The sequence below is a fragment of the Pinus tabuliformis genome, chromosome 5_1, assembly GCF_031772625.1.
Source record: "Pinus tabuliformis cultivar Carrire ecotype Pingquan chromosome 5_1, CPIR1, whole genome shotgun sequence".
In the NCBI taxonomy this organism is placed as follows: domain Eukaryota; kingdom Viridiplantae; phylum Streptophyta; class Pinopsida; order Pinales; family Pinaceae; genus Pinus; species Pinus tabuliformis.
In genome coordinates, this window is record NC_142305.1 from 438157566 (window position 1) to 438179855 (window position 22290).

Below are 22290 nucleotides of genomic sequence, written 5' to 3' on the forward strand. Positions count from 1 at the left end.
CAATGTGATCCTTCACGCCCTCCAACAGAATCCTTCGACATTTTGCGGTCTTCTTTTGCCAAGCATCAACTTGAGTAGCATCAGTAGGCTTTGGGATATCTGTATCTATGAATTCCTTCAGCCCGTTATCATCCAACACTGCCTCCATCCTGTCCTTCCATGCAATATAATTCGTACTACCCTCAAGGGCATACTCCAATTGCAATCCTGTGAAAGACATTGCTGCGTTGTCACCAAGAAAACACTGCTGCAAATTCGAATTCCACCAGCAACCAACTCAACTGCCTCGGATCTAAGATTTGTGAGAACAAAATATTTCTCGTACAGAGATTGACTGTATGGGCTTTTACCGGATATTTCACCTTCCAAAGGAAGGATGAATCTAGAGGCTACCTGGCCCGATTATAGACTCTGCCTGAAGAAATAGAATGTAAACACTTCCTGAATAGTAGATCAGATGATCAATCCTCGCTTGATATCCTGTAAAAATCTCTTCTACAAATCAAGCAGCTCTGATACGATGTAGAAATTTTGAATAATTTAACACATATTCACAGAGATTATCGTGATCATACAATTATAAGCGGAACATGTATAATACATAATCTCCTCTACGTTGATCATCAATTTACAGAAGTAGAAACATTCACAGGTGCACATAGAAGCATCAATCAAACTCATTAACACAGTATGTATCCCGGGGAAAGCATCTCGCTAAAAACCCCACACTATCTGTATATTATATTCATTGAATCATGTAACATTACAAAGTAAAATGCTTATCACAAGCAATCCAGTACCAGCTCCACCTGTTACACACAATACAGCTCAGATCTGATCTCCAAATCTATTCCATTGCTTGCCTGCCTCCACTGCTCAATACCTGCTCAAGAACTGATGAGAATAGCTTCCCAAACTCGTATTTCACCTCAAAATAATCACTCAAACTTTGTTGGACGTGAGCAAAGGCTATAATACTGGGCAAATACGTGAGCAAACTCATTGTCATCCTCAATCCCTTGATTGTGCAAGATCTGGTGCACAACTATAGTCACAACTGATAGCAATCTGATTCTCTACCACCTGTCCCTGTTGAACTGAACATGCACTGACATGCAACTGAGTTAACTGATGTATTCTATAGTTGCATTATGAGTTAATAACTTGTGAATTAATTAATAACTAATTCACCCAACTCATCTCTAGTCTATTGATCAGTTAGACTAAATAAAACCAGTTTAACAAAGCTAAACTGAACACAACTCCATCAACTGCACCTCCAGTCCACTAAACTCAACTCACTTGAGTTCTAACTGAAGTCCTGCATGCAAATATTAGTCATCCCATAGGTAACCACATATTTCCCTCTGGGATCTGCATGTACCACATCCGTAGCTCATCCTGAAGTGCTCCAAGAGAATAAGATCAAGTTTATAGTCCAAATATTATTATGAGACAATAATATTTGACTTTTCTATTTTTGACAGCTAGTCTAAAAATAGACTTTGATCACTCACACTGTGATCACTCACACTTTGATCAAAAATAGAAGTCCATCTATTTTTTCCCAACTTGACCAATCATCCATAAACAGCAACCTGCAATCCATAGACATGATCCATATGTCTAAAAATAGACATAGTCTAAAAATAGACTTGCGCCAAAAATAGCCTGCGGGCCCACTTAGTGAAGGCAACTCTTTTCACTAAGCTCCATCATCTTGTTGCACTCTCAACAAGCATTTCTTGTTGCACACTTTTCAACATTTGAGTTTGGAGATAAATGATTATATCCCCATACCACAGATTTCTTGAAGATATCAGAAACAAATTTTCGTCCACGATCGTTTCTTCGGATGTTTCATCATTGGACGACGATGGGAGATCGCATAATAATCCTACGAAAACTAGAGCTTTCTTTGAATTGGATTCTACAAATTGCAGATCAAACTCTTGTAGAATTGCTATCCATTTTGAATATTTGCCCCCCAGCAACTGTCGCGACAATATATAAGTCATGGGGTTGCAATCTGACAGAATGGTAGTTTTTCGAAAGAGGACATAGTGTCGAAATCTCTGTATCGCTTGAACAGCTACGAGCGCTAGCTTTTCAACATAAGAATATTTGATTTCTGTATCATTTAAGTTCTTACTTAAATAATATATAGGATGTTCAATTCCATCGTCTTCTTGAACTAAAACCATTGCGATGGTTGTATCCGCTGCAGCCAGATATAGGTTAAAGTCTTTTTGATAATCAGGAGCGTACATTAATGATGCTTTCATTAGGGATTCTTTTAGAGCATCAAAGAAAGCTTGCGCAACCTGATCCCAGATAAAGGGTACTTCCTTTTTCAAAAGACGCGTATAACCTTTAGCAAGTTCGACGTAATTCGGAATGAAGCTCCTCAGAAAGTTTGCTTTCCCTTGGAGTTTCTGAATCTGAAGCAAATTCGAAGGTGGAGGAAAATTTATGATTGCCTAAACCTTACATGGGTCAAGACGAATCCCGTCTTTTGAGACTACAAAGCCAAGTAAATGACCAGAACTGACACAAAATAAATATTTGTGTGGATTGAGTCATATCTTGTAGTGTCGGCAACGTAGAAATATCGCTCTTAAATGCTGCGGATGATCAGCCCGCTTTCGCGAATGAGCCAGAAGGTCGTCGAGGTATGGTTGAACGATGTTTTTGATGTCATGGAAGGAATAATTCATTGCCCTCTGAAATGTTGCCCCTGCGTTCTTTAAACCAAAGGGTAATTTTCGATATGCGAATGTGCCCCACAGACAAATAAATGTAGTCTTTGACTAGTCCTGTGGGTGGATCTTTATTTGATTATACCCGGAGAATCCATCCATAAATGAAAAGATTTCACATTCGGCGCATTCATCAATTATCTAGTCGATGAAGGGTGTAGGGTAGTTGTCTTTTGGACAAGCTTGATTTACATCCCTATAATCGATGCACACTCTAATTGTTCCTTGTTTTTTCATAACAGGGACAATATTCGATACCTAATCGGTTAGAGGAATCGGGTAAATGAAACCAGCATGGAGAAGTTTTTCAACTTCTGCCTTGATGGCAGCAACTTTCTTGGGGTGCACCTGCCGTAGCCATTGTCGTACTGGTTTGACATCTGGATACATCTTGATTTCATGTTTAACGATACTTGAGTCAATGCCTGGCATTTCATTATATGACCAAGCAAAGACATCTCTAAATTCACAAAAAAGAGCGTTATATATTTCTAGTTCTGAAGGAGAACAACATTTGCCAACATAAATATTCTCTACAACATCTGTTTTGGTTGAGATATTTATGGTGATAGTCTCTTCAATGTTGGACAAGTTTCGCTCGGAATTCACCGTGTTTACAGTATTTGATAGAAAATCAAAAACTGAAGGATGACAAAGGTCATCAGGAGTATTTTCTTCACAATCTGGAAGAAGGGAATGATGGTGGTAATCTTCCCATGGTTCCCCTTCAATTATCATTGATTGAACAATTCCCTCATTGGTGACATGCACTCACGACCAAGGATATGAAGGGGTGCCATATTCCTTAGACCTATCTATCCAAACGCTTGATGAGCGTTGATTTGGGTTTGCCTCCCATGCTAGGAACATTGATTGCTACAATATTTCTGTTGGGCTTGGAGGCAATACCTGTGCATGATCCATGTTGATATCGTTTCCTGAAATCTTTTTAATTGAAGATATCATATTGTAGGTTCCTATCGACGCTACTTCCGCCAAATTGATTGAAGGTGGAAGGGCAAAAGTTCCCATTAATATAGGGTCTTTTAGTAGGCCTACTCCAATATTTTCAAGCGAATGGGGGCTTCCATGGCTCATTGGAATGCTTCCCGTAACTTGAGAACCATTGGGGAGGAAGTTTTGTTGATCGACGATTGTAATGCCTCCTTGAAAGGGAAATGCAATCTTCCTAAAATAGTTCGACACAACAGCAGCCATTGCATATATCCATGGTCTTCCCAGTAGGATGTTGTAATCGAAATTTCTGTCGATTACTTCAACATCTATTTCTACTGTTTTCCCTCCTAGTTCCACCTTCAAATTACTTAGAATACCATAAGGGGTATATGTTCGTCCGTCAAATGCTTTTAATGTCGTTGAAGATTGTGACAAGGTTGGAGATCCTAAAGTTTTCCAACAACTCATCGACATAATACATGTAGATGCCCCCTCATCAATAATCGTTCGATGAATGGTTTTGTTGAGGGCTTTCACTTAAACGAGGAAAGCTAGTTGAGCTGGTAACTGAGGATCGTATCCTTTATGATCAAAGGATACAAGATTGGAATCCTTTGGGTCTATCCCACGATGGCTGATAATAAAGCTTGCTTTTGGGATGGGCAATTTTGTAGTACCTCAAGAGTCGACATAGCGGATGGTGATTGGGCCAAATCTTCCACTATATTATAATGTTGTGCTGCTCTAGCACGAGGATTAAACGTCGACTTGTGTACTACTCCCTTTGGCAGTTTTATTGTCAACTCAGGAATGATGGGTGGCGCAACTTCTGTCGAAGTTGTTGTCGAACTACTAGGTTGATCTTTATCCTTGTTGTTCGACAGCTGTGGATTCCCATAATCTTTTTTCCTTGTCGATATCAAAGCATCATTTTGCTGTTTGGAAACCGACAACATCAGCACTTGAGACGAGGAAGCATTTCCACTGTCAACCAGATTTGTTCCTGGATTTGGAAACAGATCAGTTAATACTGCTAAGGTTTTTGAATTCTTGGAGAATTTTTTAAGCTCAGCTCTGTGTGGACAATCTACGGTCCAATGATCCTCATCGCATATAAAGCATGGATTTCTTGGTTTCCTATTTCCAGGAGGTTTTATAGAAGATTTTTTAGGTGATGATTCTTCCTGTTTCTTCTTCTTCCCTTTGCCTTTCTTCTTGCCCCCTGATTGCTTGGTTTGTTTGCCTTTATCTGTCGATACGACATTTACTTCCGAGGCATGAAGTTCCTCTTTTGTATTTTGACTGGAAATCTTACGGGCCTTTTTAGATGTAGCCTTTGTCGATTTCGTGTCTGTTGCACCAATCATGCCATCGCCGGCATGAGAGTCATTGTTTGCTTTAGGAGGGGGAGGGACTGAGAATTCCGGTCTAGGAGCGTCAGGTATTTTACCGTAGAGCGTGCCAGACTGAGTGTAAATCAAGTCCAAATATTGCGCACGAGCGATAACCTGCTCTTCGGTGACAACTCCTCCTTTTGCCACATCTTCCGTGATGGAAGGCAATAATGACTTAATAAACCATTCAGCTAAAAGTTGATCGGGAACATACGTTTTTACCATTCTACAACGACGCCGCCACTCATGTATATGATCAGATATGTGAGTGGCCGTTGTTTGTTTGAAATTGGTAAGAAGTTCCGTTCTCGTTTCGTACCTTATCGGTAACTGAAAATGGGTTAAAAAGGTTGTGGCTAGGGTACTGAAGTTGTAAAATGAAGCTCTGGGCAATTCGATATACCATTTTTCTTCTAGACCAGTTAACGTCCTCTGAAAAGGCGAAGCCTAATCGAATCATCGTTTAGGGTGTTTGATGAACACCACAGATGAAATTTCATCACATGATTCGATTGATATTCACCCAGATTTGCATTAAATTTAGGAATATCTGATGGAAGTTTATGCGGAATTGCTGGTCACCAAGGGGCGTAAGCGATTGGATTGTTTGTTAACCGATTTAAAGGGTAACTGTTGATTCAGGTTAGGTGAAGCATACCCAGGATAAGATGGGATTGCCTAAGCAGTTGGTCTTTGCATACCAGTGTAATGCATTTGATGCTGGTAACTTTGGTAAGGTTGGTGTGCATGACCATTGTAGAATGGTTGATTTTGACCGTTTTGGATATACGGTTGCCCACTATTTGCAAAGATTTGTTGCTCAGAACGTTGGTATACTTGTTGGAACTGCGGTTGTTGGTATTGCACTAGCCATGGTTGTGAAGCCATGTGATGTTGCCCGATACTAATTGTTTGACCAAGATGAGGGGTGATTGTACCCGTTTGAACCTGTGTCATTCCACCAGTCGGCGATTGTGGTTGAGTTGCAGGGTCAAGAGGTTGTTGCATTACAACTTGAGAAACCTGAGGTTGGCATACAACAGGTAGTGCTTGAACTTGCGACACTGTCACAATAGCTGGCGTAGTTGGTATACTTGACATAGGTAAACATTGTTGCATCGAATATAGAACTCTTGGTTGTTGAGGTAGTATCGGTACCCAACCGCTTGATGTAATTCCAGCATAACCTGAATTTTTTTGTGAACTCCCGTATGGCTGTCCTCCCGGAGGGGACAATGAAAGGGTATACTGCCCCCCATACGACGGTAATCCGGTACTTAAGGGAATGGTTTGACCTTGAGGGCCGGACTGCCCAAATTGACCTCCAAATGGATCAATTTGTTGAGACTCAACATAAGAGTTTCCGGATATTATTCCGGATGAACAAACAGGAACGGACCATACTATCGAAATAGCCCCTGAGTGGACTCCTTCTAGCGATTGAGAGATAGTTGGGATAGATGGTATACCGGCGAACATTGTTGGAGTGATAGCAGGAAGTTCTGCCATCGTTGTGTCAGACGACACAGTCCTAGAAGTTGACGGTTGTTCAGACATTTCTAGTCTATCCAAAAGATTACCTAGCGATTCCACAGGAGCTTCCGCTAGCAGTAGACTAATTTCTGATGAAGAAGGATACAGAGTGATCCCGACTCCAAATTGCGATGGAGTACTAGATGGAGGATCTTCCACAATCTCTTCTATAGTAATCAGACCAGGTGGAAGGGGTAGACCGTCAGGTCTGTAGAATATTTCTGGTGCCGAAGAAGGTATAGAATCTGCAGCGATAGATGTTTGGGGAACAACACTCTCCGAACCGGTTGTAGATGGAACTGGTTCAGCGATACAAGTGTTTATCTTCAGACTAGGATCAGTACTACTGTCCTTCGGTGGCTGCTGAACTTCTTCTGTAAAGGTAGGGATACCAGAAATGTTTGGAGTAACCGGAGTCTCTGATGTTGTTGGAACACTTGTTCTAACTTTACCAGGAGATTTGGAGCCGGTTAAACGAGTTCGCGTTGTCCATAATAGCTTCGATTCCGGAGACAAAGACGGTTGACTCGTAAGCCTCCGTGAATGACAGGGTTTCAATTGAATTTCTTCCACAATTGGGATTACTCGATCAACTAAAAATTAAGGGGAAGTATGTTTCCGAATTAGTTGAATTTTAGATGCTTTGACACAACTTGTTTTTTCAATTTTTAAGAGTCGAGAAAAAACAAAAGATGACTCTAGTCACCTTCGATTTTTAATGAGCCTGAAGTGAAAAGTGCTCAGATGGACCTTTTCTGTTAAGGAGTCTGAAAAGGAACGAAAGGGACTACTCTGTAAATCTAGGTAGAGGGATTACCAAACCAATCGCAAAACTACAGAATACTTTTTATGGTACGGCAGTCAATCTTCTCGAATGTTGTGTTCAGTGCATTGCGATCGATAGGGCGGTAGACACAGCTTCCTATGGATAAAGGATTAAGCCTATTGTGGTCTCCCAAAATATACTCGATGGTACATCGGAGCACAAGTCCGTACTGGCACTTATCGTCTCAAAGTGGAGGAATCACCCAATCATCAGTGAGAACAACAGTTACCAGGCTTTACGACGTCGGAATACGTCTCTAGCCTAGACTTCTAGATGTTGTGTGTTAGGTTCCAAAGCATTGTTAGATTCATTAAATTTATTTTATAGTTGATCTTGCTTAAGAAATTTTCCTTTCAGGTTCACTGCGAGATGTAGATGTACAATTCCTAAAATGCAATCTAAGATGATAAACAGTCTTTTATCTTCTTTGTGCAATGAAAATCCTAGCTACTAAGGAAAGAAAGACAATATTCTTTCACAAAGAGCAAAGAGCACACACTAAATGCACTGTCCTAAATCAAACCAATCAAACAGTCTAAATGAAAATGCACATGCATGTATTTGTTTTCGGCTTTCTTAGTATGTGAATGGTAAAAAGAAAGCTAATGCGTAAATCTGAATTACTTTTCAAGTGACAATTACTAACAAGTTTCTTTTCAAAATAAAAAATGGAGACAATCACAACACTTCACGATTTGGAAATGAATACTTGCTTTCGACACTAGAAAAACTACAAATTCAGACCAAATACAATAGTAACAGGGTAATCGACTATCAATAGCAACCAAACTCTTTCCTATGACTGAAAACGACACTTGCGACACTTTCAAATCAAGGGACGACAGTACAATTACGTTACTTTTTGCAAAGGAGAACTGAAAATGACTCAACAAATACACAAAAACATTTGCAGTTCTTTTGCACAATGGAGGCGGAATAACAGCAAGGAAAAAGGGTTTCGAACAGAGATCTACTGATTACAAATAGCAAAACTCATGAATAGAACTGAAAAGAATGAACACAGAAACCAAAACTGAGGAACAATGCCTAGTCTGATCAGTGCACCTGCAACACAGTGAACATGAAATGTAGCGCACCTACTACACTCGGGAAGTGCGCTGAATTTTAGATTCATAGAACAGAGCCTGCGCTGGGCCAGAGACGAGACTTTTCTTGGGTTTCGGGTCACAGTTTGCAGTTCAGTTCAGGGGTTTTGGCCGAGCAAATGGTAATCAGTAAACCAACAATCAGGGGTAGATCTAAGGAGGTTCCAAGAGCTACCACGAGGGCAATTAGAGAGTTTGTGAATTAGTTGTTTAATTCATAAACAAATCCCGGAGATCGACTGAAGCGACATTTATCTACTTTGCATTTGCATAGAAAATGCAGTTCGAAAACTACCTGGCTCGACTTTAGGCTCCGTCTGTAAGTTTATAAAATAAACAACAAGGAAGATAAACAAACAAACTAATTCATCCCCAGTGGAGTCGCCATTTTGTTACAGGGAAATGTGTCTACACAGAACTGCTTATCCCACTAAGGTGTGGTAGCTACCTTAGAAACAAACAAAGTAAAGCTACTTTCGTTTTTCCTTTATGAAATATAGATGATAGAAGAACAAAGAAGACCAACCTCTGTGTTACGCTTATCTCCTAGTTCGATCCCTCTCTCTCGTGATAGTCTTTCGCTACTTGCTCCCTTGTACGCCCAACTTCATAGAGTACTTGTAGGATCACAGTAGCATAACACTATACAAGAACATGGATCTATAATCATAAACAATCTAGGATCAGATGTAAATTGACCATACAAATGCATAAAACATAAATGACACAAGAGTATGGAGGAAAACTTGAATAGATTTTATTGATAATCAAGAAAGAGCCAAGGGAGTTACAACCAGTTGTTCTGACCCAACATCATCCTCTCAGCAAATAAGCCCTTCTTAACCTCATACAAAGCTTAGATCACCCAACACTATGATGTTGTCTCAAGAAACCAACAGTAATTCCTTACAAGATGCAAAATTCCAACCTCTGGATCTTTGGGATGAGGGATCCATATATAGATATCTGTAAGGGAGATGAGTCAGCTTGTGATTTGATTAGTGTCTTCCCTATGATAGTTCTTGCTTCCACTTGGAGATTGATGATCTCTTACTCATCCTTGGTTGAATTCAGAGAGGCAAGTGTCACAGGAGAAGTTTCTGGAAGATTCCATGCCTCTCCACCTCGTGGATTGACACTGCCATTTGTCACTTCTCGCCCATCGCACCCCATAGAAGGGCTTTTTGAAATGCAACACACCCACAAAGTGTAATTGGGTGAGATGCAACGCACTTTGCCTATGGAGCAGCTGAAATGATCTTGTTTTGACCAGTTTTGAGCAGTTTTTCATGGAGAACTTCTGGGAGAAGTTGTAATCAGCTGACCTTGTTCCTTTAGGGGTTAAAACAACACTTTTAGGGACTTAGGAGCCCTTGGTTCATGGACATTTCATGCTTGGGGTTGCAGTGCCCAAAAATGTCTATAACACTGCTGTCCAATGCTCCTTCCCTGTTTTTGACATAAACATGCTCAATACTCCCACTACATGTACAATGTTTGGTCTTGTACAAACCATTACATACATCAGGCTACCCAATGCACACATATATGGAACATGGGACATGTCCACTTCCCCTTCTTCTGTCTTAGGACACTATTCAATAGATAACTTTACACCTATAGGAATAGGAACCTTCACTAGTTTACTATCCTACATATTAAACCTGCAATATTGTCTCGACATACTTCATCTAGTTTAACAAGTGCTTCCTCTTTTTCCATGCCCAAAATATAGTTTGCAGCACCTTCATGTTGAATTTGGAGGACAATTGGGTCTTCAAATTCTGGATAATTTCTTTGTCATTTCCAATCAACAACATATCATCCACATACAAGACCAGATAAATAACACGGTCACCAATTAATTTAAAGAAACACATAGTGATCCACTTTGATTTTGGTGAATCCAAGTCCCAATGTATATGTATCAAATTTCTGATACCACATCCTTGGTGACTGTTTTAACCCATACTTAGACTTTTTTAACCTGCATACGAGTTCTTTCTTACCCTTCATTGTAAAGTCTTCATGTTTCTTCACATGGATCTCTTCTTCCAATTCCCCATGAAGAAATGTTGTCTTCATATCCATCTATTCTACCCCAAAATCAAATGAAGCAACAACAAATAAAAGTAATCTAATAGAAGCTAACTTGGAAACATGAGAAAAAATATTACCAAAATCAATTCTTGACACCTGGGAATAAAATTTTGCTACTAAACGAGCTTTGTATTTATCCACCTTGCCTTTTGCATTCATATTCTTCTTAAACACCCATTTGTTTCCAATGGGATTCCTTCCATCCGACAACTCCACTAGTTCCCAAGACTCATTTTTGACCAAATATGCCATTTCATCAACCATAGCCTATTTCCAGAGTTTTCTATCCTCTAAATCCACTGCCTCCCTCATAGTTCTAGGATCGTCATTAGTAATAGATAAAGAAAAATTTGAACAGAAAGCAGATGGAATATACCTCTCTGGATGCCTTCTCTCTCGAACTGATCTTCTCAAATTTGGAGTATGTGGCTCTTCCTCTTCTGATTCTTGTTTTGCTGTAGAGTTTGAGTCTTCTTCCTTTAGCTAAAACTCTATGTTCTCAGGTTTATTTGGTAGGACTTCATGTTTAATAACATATTTCACCTCTATAAACACCACATCATGACTGTACACAACCTTCCTTGTTTCTGGTTGCCAAATATTATAACCTTTTAAACCATCCTTATACCTAATAAAGATGCACCTTTCAGAGTTACTATACAACTTGGTTATTTTCTCCTTTGGAACATGTACATATGCATCATAGCTAAATACCCTCATATGTGAAAAGGAGGGTTTCTGTGGCTTATTGGGGCCTGACCCAGGTTTAGAAGTGACTTAGCCAAACAAATCTCGAAACTACTGGCCTTTTTGGCAACAGTCTGCAGTGTGCGGATTGAGGTCTCACATGAGGTAGTATGGGAGGGTGTTGGAACCAGGTTTCCGCACCCTAGGGATGTCTTGATGAAGTCTACGAAGTTTGTGAACAGAACTTGTGCACTTGTGTTGCTCTGCATAGCCATCTGTCCTTCGTAACTTGTGCAATTGCTTCCACGCAGCTTTGTAAAGAGCGCGAAGAGGTACTGACTAGATCCTTTATTCTTACTATGCTATTATTATATATCTTAGCTTAGTTGTGTGGACCCAATATTCTCATTAACCATTCAACATTCATAACAAGTGGGCGGAATCATAAACTATAAAGAGATGCATAAATATAATATAAGCATAAACACCCAGTATTTTAGAATAAACTTATCTTTTATTAATCCTCTGTTCAAGTACAATCCCAACTCCACCCTACGCACTCAGTTGTAGGGGTCTGTGCATAGAGTTGCAGACTCTACTAGGCCTCTACACACACAGCTGCAGAGCCTCTTCCTACTACTACAACCTAAGACTCAGACTTACAGTCTCAGAGCTAATTCATCATCCAAAAGAACATGTTATTTCCAAAACTAAGATTGACTTTACACTTAGAGCCCTGCTTTATCTATACAATCCCATGGTCCACAGACCATGGGTAGGCCGACACACTATACATTAAATTATATTATTTTAGGGTAGACAACCCTAGGCTCTCACACTCCACGCTCGCATTTCCCGGGGTCTTTACATTGCACTTGACCAAAATTTGGGCTTCAAGCCCCAAAAACATACTATGGGGGGATCCGCTGCCCAATAGGCCCCCAACACAATCATCGTGACTCGTCTCGAGTCACTCTCCTAGTGTGGCAATCTTTGCCCAAAGTCCATGCAGCAAGTCTCACGCAGCTTGGGTGTCTGCAGCACACTGTTCCGCCACCTATTGTACTTGTTGCACTTGTATCTCTAAACTTTCGTGTGTCCCGTGACATTCCTGTCCAACTATGTACAGTTCCTGCATCTGTGCTAGCTTCCCTTCAATGGTAGCTATGGTTGTGAAAGCTTCATCGATCCATGGCTGGATGCGTGCTTTAAATAGGGCTTCCTTTTGGTGCGCGACATCTAATTGGTCCTTTAGTGCCCTTGATTACTGTAGTCTGGCGAGTCATTGAGTAAGGCCAACCATCTGCACAGTGCCCCGTACACTGTCGTACTCATGCTGCAACTTGCACACCTCTATCTCTAGGGGTTGTAGGTTCGGGTCTTCCTGCATATGTGTAAGTATGGTGAGTGCTTGCTCCAACATCCCAATACACCCCTATGTCGCCTGGCCAATTTGTTCCAACCCCATCTGGATAGCGTGGGTGCACTGCTCTCTAAATTTTGGGGTTGTGGAGGGTTGTGCCTTTAATCGCAACTTAACAATTTGCAAGTTCAGCTCCAACTGAACCTTTGTCATCTCCTCCCGGGCCTCGCGGGCTCTGGCTACCAATCTATGGACCCGTTCTGCTACTAGTAGTTTTGCTGGCATAGTCAACTCTGAAATTCTTCTACATGTCTACTCTACGGCTTGCTCCAATCTGCTAACCTGCGCAACAAACGCTTCCCTCTGGATGTTGAGATGGTCCATGTTGATTTTCTGCTCATTCAGGACCTAGTTCGCTTGGCCTTCTTGTGCGTGGAGTTTGGTGATGAGCCCATCTTGCAGCTGGTAAAGTATTTTGCGTGGTAGGGTGGCCAAGTTCAAGTCGACACCTTTCATGTTACTCATCGTAGCCCGGTCATCCTCGTTTGCTGCTACTAACGCAGCTTCGGGCATTATGAAGTTGTTACTCATACGAGCGCACAACGTCTGTTCAGCCTCAAGGGTTCCTGTTGCGACATACTGGGCCATTATACATGTTTGGGGTTGTTGTACTTGTAAACCTTGTAGCTGTGCGCTGAGTGCCCCCAACACAGTGTTCTACTCTATCCACAATCCCTGGGGCGTGCCTTCTACAACTTCCCGAATCATTTTGCTGATATCCAATAGATCACCTTTTATGAGTGTGATCAGGTTGTCGGATGTCTTTGTGACTTTCCATTTCTTTCTGGGGATGGTTTTCTTTAGGTCGTGTGGCCGCTTGAGTTGTGTTGATGTTGTACTAGGGTTTGCGTGGTCCTCTTCCCTATCGATTACCCCAGTCTGCTGCCCCGAGGAAATTTCGTGGCCTTCCTCGGCCTCTCTGGTTAGCGCGTTGTGGTTTCTACCGTCTATGCCGCTTCTTGTTCTTGGCACTTCCTCTAGTCAATTGCGTGAGGCGTAGCTTGGTGTCCTTCTTCGTTGTCGAGCTATTATCTTTTCCATTTCTGCCAAGTCTAGGGCACGCCACTCCAGAGGCCATGACTCCATTACTGCAAAGATCGCATCATCCATTGCAATGAACAAAATCTTCTCGCATTTTTGTACTAGATCCTTATGTGCCCAGATATATAGGTTATGAATATCTGCCTTGAATTCTGCCACGGTTTGCAAGCTGTTATGAATTGTAGGGGACAAGCGTGGCATGCAGTTGATCCATGTTTGGATGCTTGCCTCCACGAACACCCAGAACACCTTTATCTTGCGAATTCTATTTGCGTCTCTTGTAGCCCAGAGCAAGGTGTACCTCACAGCTTTGGGAAGGTCACCCTCAGTAGTGGAAAACTGGTTGTCTGCCGGCAGCTCCCCTACAACCAATAGGATGGATAAGAGCAACCACACATAGTGGAAGTTCTTACCCTGCTCCTGGGCCTCCCTGCAATTCATTAAGAATTCATCACATAGGAACTGCGCCCAGTTTAAATAGACCCCCTCTGTGCATTGCTCTGCCAACGTAGTCATAGATGTTGGTACTTCGTCGGCACGACATTTCCTCATTAGCTTCCCGGCCAGTAGCTAGGTGGCTATGCACACCCCTTAGTCTTTAATACTTCCTATTACGTACCCCCGCTTTCTCTTTTCTAGATTATTCTTAACCTTCATAGCTTTTGCGAGGGCTAAGTCGCTGCTTTTTCTTGTTATGGCAGCGGGGTCCTTTCCTTTGACTGACAGTCGAGAAATTCGGTGAATCAGATTGGCCGTGATGGGAATCGGCTCTTCCAGCTAGAGATACCCATCATGCACTGGCACAACAACTGTCTGATGACAAAAATGGTGATGGGCACGTGGTGGTAGTGGGGTATCCATTACAAATGGAGTAATCCGGCCTTCTCCACACCGTGCAACCATTTCTGCTTTAGTAACTTTTCCGCGGCGAAATGTGGGAACTTCTCGCTGTTCGCGAGGTCCCAATCTTTGAACTTCATAGTAGGAATTCGTCTGAACGGTGGGCCTTCAAACCTTATCTCATCAGGGAGGAGTGGGGTCTGGAGCGCACTCTTCGTGGCCTCTAGGTCCTTTGGTACCTTGGCCTTCCCCTTCCACGGGGGGATGTAAGGAGGTAACTTTGTCGTAGAATGCTTTTGGAAGGCATCCTCCACCTCGTCTTCTTGTGCCTTAGCTTGGGTGATTAGGGTCTACAAGTCTTCCTCCTCCTCCTCTGTTTCCATGGTGACAGCTTTTCTGTTCTCTGCCATTGATAATTTTCGAAACCGTGGGTTTCTTGGGGATACACAGACTGGCCCCATCATTTGCTTATCTTTCTATGGCCGCGGTGTGAGTGGTGATTTTGAAAATTCGGCTGCAGTTGCCACCTCTCTAGGCTCCTCATGGGCCATACTGGGCTCCGCGGTAACTTTGGCGAATCGCACTCTTGTTCTAGCAACTGTCATTGTGTCTACACTTGAGGACGGTAAGAGTACACGGCACTCAATGCTCTATGCTTGCTCAATTCTCGACCAACCAAGTGTTGCCTTGGAGCTAGCCCTAGGGTTTTTATAGAGTCCTTTGAATTGGAATTCGACCCTTCCCTCCAGTTCTACATCATTAATTCCTTCTTGGCTTCAAATCATCCCAAATCTCGTTCTTAATTTATGTCTTAGTTGCCCGCTGCCCGCTCCTTTTCGCCTTAAATTGGACCTCTTGTCATGAACTGTGACACCAATGATCACCTCCTAGCCTACCCGTGTAGCAACACAACACCCTATGTGCGGCTGCGACCCCTGTGACATTCCGATCCTGTACACAACCTCCTTGTTGCGCAGCTCCCATATAGACTCTTTTAAAGTCCTGTGCTCTCTTTCAACTGCTTGGAGCGCTGAGATTGTGCTTCTTGTGGATAGTCAGGTGATCGCACCACTGGTGCGAGGCTTCAAGTGACCTTCCAACCCGGTCTGTGGACCCTCCTTAATTATCCTCGCGCTAGTCAACGCTTTGCGTTCTTCCTTGGATGCTACGCTCCCCTGTTTACCTTGTCTAGTAAGGTGTGGTCGCAGCCATGGTAGCAGGGTCATAACTTCTTCCACTGCAGTAGTATGGTTGGCTATTGCTTGTCCATTGTGCTTAGTTTCTCGGCGCAACATGCTTCTGTGACTTTGGTTTCTAGTTTGTTTATTTCTTTGTCCAATATCATACTTTTCTTTCTCAATCGTAACCTATCATCCTCGAGTTCGCGAAGTTTCAAGTTCCCTTGCCGAATGGCTTCCTGTAACTGTATAATTCCTTTACCCAGGTTTTTGCGTACTGTCCTAACTATGGGAACTATTCTAGGGGGATTCTTCTTTGCTCTTATGGTTTTGTCTTTTCTCGTTAGTGTTGGGATCACTTCGGCACTCTGGTTTTCGCTTATGGCCCTATAGGCCCATCGAGCCACTGGTATGTGCAGGTCCCAGTTAGTTTGTCTCGTTTGGTAAACTCAGTTCATGATTCCGCATAGCTTTTTGAATGCTCCATCGTGGAATATTTGTGGGGTGCGTTGCTTTTCTTGCTTCTATGTTTGGTTCTGATTTCTGATTCTTAGTCTGGGTCGTGTCTACACAACACACGTTTGCACCCATCAACATAGGTGGGTGCGCAAGCTGCTTCGTCCTGGCTGCCTAGCTCTCGTTCAATGCTGGGGACTTCCAAACTGTAAGCGCATCCATATTCTACATTCATGCTGGTTTCCAATGGTCTTCTGATGTGCACTCCACCATCGTGCGGGTGTTGCGCACAGCACCCATTTCATCGCATCATACCACTGCTGTTCCGGTACTGCGCTTTCAAATTTTTTCAAGAATTCATCCACTGATGTCACCCCATCATATGTTGGCAATTCCCTTACCTCTGTCGTCACACGATGTAGTGATCTAATCATCATATTGCAATTCAGCATTGTCACTTTGTGCAACTAGTTCTGCCAGCATTCTACTTCTTCATCTGAATCCGAAGTATAGGAGCTGTTGCACTCCCATGAGATTCTCCCATCTGCAATCAAATTCACCTGATCCTGGTCTTGTGTTGTTATCTAGTAAATACAATCCAGCTCATCATTGCTTTCATCGTCACGCACTGGTTCAGTGTAGCGCGCTCCTTCGACTAGATCTAGTAGAACTACTACGAGTAGGGACTTTTTCTCGAATTTCATCTTCTACTTCTTCAAGTTGATGACTCCATTCATATCAGTGGCCCAGTCTATCCCTAGCAACACGGGATAAGGATTGTTGTCATCAACAATCTCTATTACTTCAAAGTCTGTCTGTGTACTCGCGCCTTTGATATCAAATGCTATCCCTTACAACCTCCCCATGGGAAAAATCTTCTGTTGGTTCGCCATTCATAATTGAATAGGGTACCACTATAACATGGGCCTGCCCATGCATTCCCATGTCTACTTTGGTAACAAATTCATGTCCGAACCTAGGTCTAGTATTACCTGATCCATTTCATATCCGCCAATCTACGCTGTCAATCTCATTTCCCTCTCGGTGCATAATGCATGCTTTCCTTGTTTCTGAACTACGTGCATCTCCCCTGATCCTGCACACCTGGTGATCAACTCCTGTAGTCCCTTAAATGCCTTATTGTAGCATAGCAGTTTCATACATGTCTCCAAAAAGGTAGTAAGCATAGAAGGATCCATCCCTGGCTCTGGTTGATCCTTACTTCCTGAAGGAGAGGCCTCCGCGAAGCTCTTCTTAGCTTCCATGAATGTCTCTTTTGTGCATTCTAGGTCAAACTCAGGTTCCTTTGTAGGAGCCTTGCAAACCCATGTATCTTCCTCGGGCTACTTCCCCTTATCCTCCCTTATGGTCGCACTGCTTTTGAGCATCATGTTCACATTTGGGTCTTCTTTGCGTGGTTCAGACCTCATCATTTGGATATTCTGAGTCGGAGTAGGCTGGAGTACCCCTTTCTCGTGCATCTATGCGATCAATGTAGGACAATCTACTACTTCATGATCAAACTGAGCACAGTATGAATAGGATAATCTCGTTGGGTTGGTACAATCGCGAGCGTAGTGCCCTGGTCCTCTGCAATTGTAACAAATTAATTATCTGCGGCCCCTTCCTGGCGCCATCCCTCCTTGTCCTTGACCGCGCCCTTGAAATCCAGCGTGCGCCATCCCCATGGATGGGTCGAGGCCTCGTGTTTCTATCTACATTCTACAGGCTCAGGTATGATCCATCATTAACTCGTAGCTACGACAAGTATGCTCATTGTGTCCCACCGACCTACAAAAATTACAAAACAGTTGCTGGGGTGCCGATGTATACTTCTGCAACAAATGATAGTTATCTGTCGCGTATTTTCCTCCTATCTAACAGATCATGGACCATAGTGTGGGTGTTGCACTCAGCCATACCTGTGGCTCTAGTCTCAATGGCATTGGTCCCCCTTGTTCCAAGTAGTTCGTGAATACTGGATAGTGGTATTTGTCATGGCCCTGGCCTTTGCATTTTATCCACCAAACTTCCTCGTGTGCCTCTGGGTGTGGTGCTCTATCCTGCTTCAAGCTCTGCATTTCCAGACAGAGATTCTGTAGTTGTGCATGGATTTGTTGAACTCCCAACCTTGGATCCTGTATCGGAGTCTCATGCAATCTCATCTCCATTTCCAAGGCTTCAGCCTGGGTTGAAAGCTTTTGCTGTGAAAACATTGTCCTTAGGTGTGGTGTCAAAGATGCCACAAACCATGCATCGTGCTGTGCATCTGTTAGCGTCATATTAGCCTCGCAGATCATACTCTTCAGTCGCCAATCCAGATCCCAGGGAGTCTCGCTTAGAAGCATCGCGATCTCTATAAATCTGATGATTAACTATGTCTCTGATTTCAGCTGGCTGAATTCTCTGTTCAGTGCATTCTAGATCTCTACTATTCCTGCAGTTGGGTGATCATTGGGGTGCTTGATATACCATGTCAACTCATGATCCTGCAACGCACTAACTAATGTAGCCTTTTTAATGTTGTCATAAGTGACCCCTTGCGCTTCCCACACAGCTCTTACCATGAACCAGAATTTGTCTGGATCCTCATTCCCTACTCCTCTGAATATGGGTAGCTTGATCGCACTCACCATGCTGAAATGTGGGTTTGGTGGAGGTGGAGTGGGTGGAGATGGAGGGGAAGGAGGTGAAGCGGGTGGTGGCGTAAGTGGAGGTGGTAACTACGGAATGCACTACATCAAACTGACCGCACTTTTTGGAGAGACCCGAGTGAGCTATTCCTCACTCTCTCGCGAAGGTGAAATCAAGGGACTGTTTCCTAATTCCCCGCTACCTTTGTAGATCCTTTCACTACGCGTCATTCCAAATATTAATGTATTTGCATCACCCGTTTTTCACATAACAACATCTTAATCCAGGTATTCAGAGATTTAATGTACTTACCTCGCGGTCCCTTGAGAAAATGTTGATATGCTTCGTTGTAGCTCACGGTCATGTCTATCGGAAACTCAGTGATAAATCCCTCGATTATCTAGCCAAGCCAATGGTCCACAGCTCGCACGATCTTATCTTCTGATGCCTCTAGTCTGCGCACTAATTCCAGAGTCGACACTATCAGTTGATCAAGCTTATACCTTCCCTGGTTGTCAACTAACCTTGCGATCCACTCATACAGTTCAGAAGGAAAGGACATGAAGAAGAGCTCATGGTTTTTCGTATATACGTAGCAATCCAACCACCTTTTCTCGGATATTTGCAGAGTTCTATTTTCCTGTATCATGAACTCATGAAGCTTCTTGTCCAACCACTCTTTAGTTTCCTTCTTTGTTGGGTTCCAATGGCACGACATCAAACATCCCTTAGGCAGATCCCGATCCTAGCAACGGAACCATTTATTGGCTTGTTGGGGCCTGACCTAGGTTCAGAAGTGATTTAGCCAAACAAATCCCGAAACTACCGGCCCTTTCAGCAATAGTCTGCGGTGCGCGGACTGAGGTCTCACCTGAGGTAGTATGGGAGGGTTCTAGAACCAATTTTCTGCACCCTAGGGATGTCTTGATGAAGTCTAGGAAGTTCGTGAGCTGAACCTGCATGCTTGCGTTGCTCCGCGCAACTGTCTATCCTTCACAACTTGTGTGACTGTTTCGGCGCAGCTCTGTAAAGAGCACGAAGAGGTGCTGACTAGATCCTTTATTCTTACTGTGCTATTATTATAGATCTTAACTTAGTTGTGTGGACCCAATATTCTCATTAACCATTCAAAACTCATAATAAGTGCACACAATCATAAAACTGTAAAGAGATGCATAAATATAACAGAAGCATAAACACCCAGTATTTCAGAATCAACTTATCTTTTATTAATCCTTTGTTCAAGTACAATCCCAACTCTTCCCTATGCACTTAGTAGCAGGGGTCCGTGTACGCAGCTGCGGACTCTACCAGGCCTCTACTCACATAGCTACAAAGCCTCTTCCTACTACTACAACCCAAGACATGGACTTACAAACTCAAAGCTAATTCATCATCCAAAAGAACATGTTCTTTCCCAAACTAAGACTGACTTTACACTTAGAGCCTCGCTCTATTTATACAATCCCATGGTCCATGGACCATGGGTAGGCTGACACACTTTACATTAAATTATATTATTTTAGGGCAGACAAACCTAGACTCTCCCGCTTTGTGCCCGCATTTCGCGAGGTCTTTACATTGCACTTGACCAAAATTCGGGCTTCAAGCCCCAAAAACATACTATGGGCGGATCCGTTGCCCAATAGTTTCTTACCAGTCCATATCTCATGTGGAGTCTTGTCCTCCAACATCGATGAAGGTCATCTATTAACCAGGTAACATGCAATCTCCATAGCATCTGCCCAGAATTGATGTCCTAACCTGACACCACGAAGCATGATTCTTGTCTTTTCCATCAATGTATTGTTCATTCTTTTTACAACTCCATTTTTTTGAGGTGTATATGGAGTAGTGTTTTGTCATTCTATACCACACTTCTTACAAAACTCTTCAAATTCCTTCTTGCAGAACTCTCCACCATTATCTGTCCTCAACACCTTGATCTTCTTCTCTGTTTAATTTTCCACCAAAGCCTTACATTTTTTAAACTTGTCAAAGACTTCAAATTTATTGCTGAGTTAATATATCCATGTATTCCTTGAGAAGTGATCTATAAATAAGACATAGTACCCAAAATTACCCGGTGATGGAACCAACATAGGTCCAAACACATAACTGTACACAAGCTCTAATATCACTTTTGGCCTCTTAGCACTAGAGGGGAAACTCACCCATTCTACTTCCCATATACATAGTGTTCATAGAAATCAAAATCAAAATAGAAATTAGATATACCTTCTACCATACCATTACCATGCAATATTTGAAGGCCCTTCTCTCCAATATGTGCAAGCCTTTGATGCATAACATGGTCTTTTCTCCAGAGACCACTAGGTTTTCTGCTTCACTTTCAGGAACCACAAAATTATTTCACCCATCAATAAAAATGCTACTGAGAAACTTGTATAGAATTCTAATCTAAAATCCCCACATCAATACCAGTGCTCCCCGAACCATCTTGCAGGTATCTTTATCGAAAATTGTTTTTACACCTGCATCATCCATCTTGCTTACATAAATAATATTTCTGGCCAATGTAGGAATATGCAGAACACCAAAAAGTGTTGTAATTATTCCACCTTGCAACTTCAGCTTGAATTTTCTACATCTGATGATTCTGACCTTCCTATCATCCCCTAAGAAGACATCACCACCATCATATTTCTCATACTCGTAGAACCACTCCCTATGGGGAGTGAAGTTAAAGGATGCACCTGAGTTAATCAACCATGCCTCATGATCTACATGTGTACTTGAGGAAGAAGCCAAGTACACATCCCAACCTTCATCTGAGGTGGCTTTGACCTTTGTAGAAGGAGCATCATTAGACCCCTTTCCTTTCTTAGGAGCTTTAGATCCAATCCTTTTGTAGTGCCCTTTATTTTTGCATTTCCAACACACCTTTATAGGTTTTCCTAGAGATTTAGATATCCCACTCGAGGACTTATTTTTGTTTTTGTTCTAGGACTATCATCGAACATACAAGGCATCATCATTCTGAATCTCCATATTTTTCCATCTCATCTCCTTCGACAACAAGGATGAGACTATTTCATCAAACTTCAAGGTAGTCATATTGGTACCTATTGCAACAACTAGACTATCCCACGAATCTGGTAGAGAACATGGAAAACTGATGCACTTATCTTCATCTAATGTTTTTATATCAATAGATAAAAACTGACTTACCATGGTATTAAAGGATTTCAAATTCTCTGTCACCAAGTCTCCATCCTTCATCCTCAGATTATCCAAATTTTTCCGTAGGAATGGTTTGTTCACCAGAGACTTATATTGGTACAAAGTCCCTAACTTGTTTAAAAAATCCTTCATTGTAGCTTCCCTTGATACAT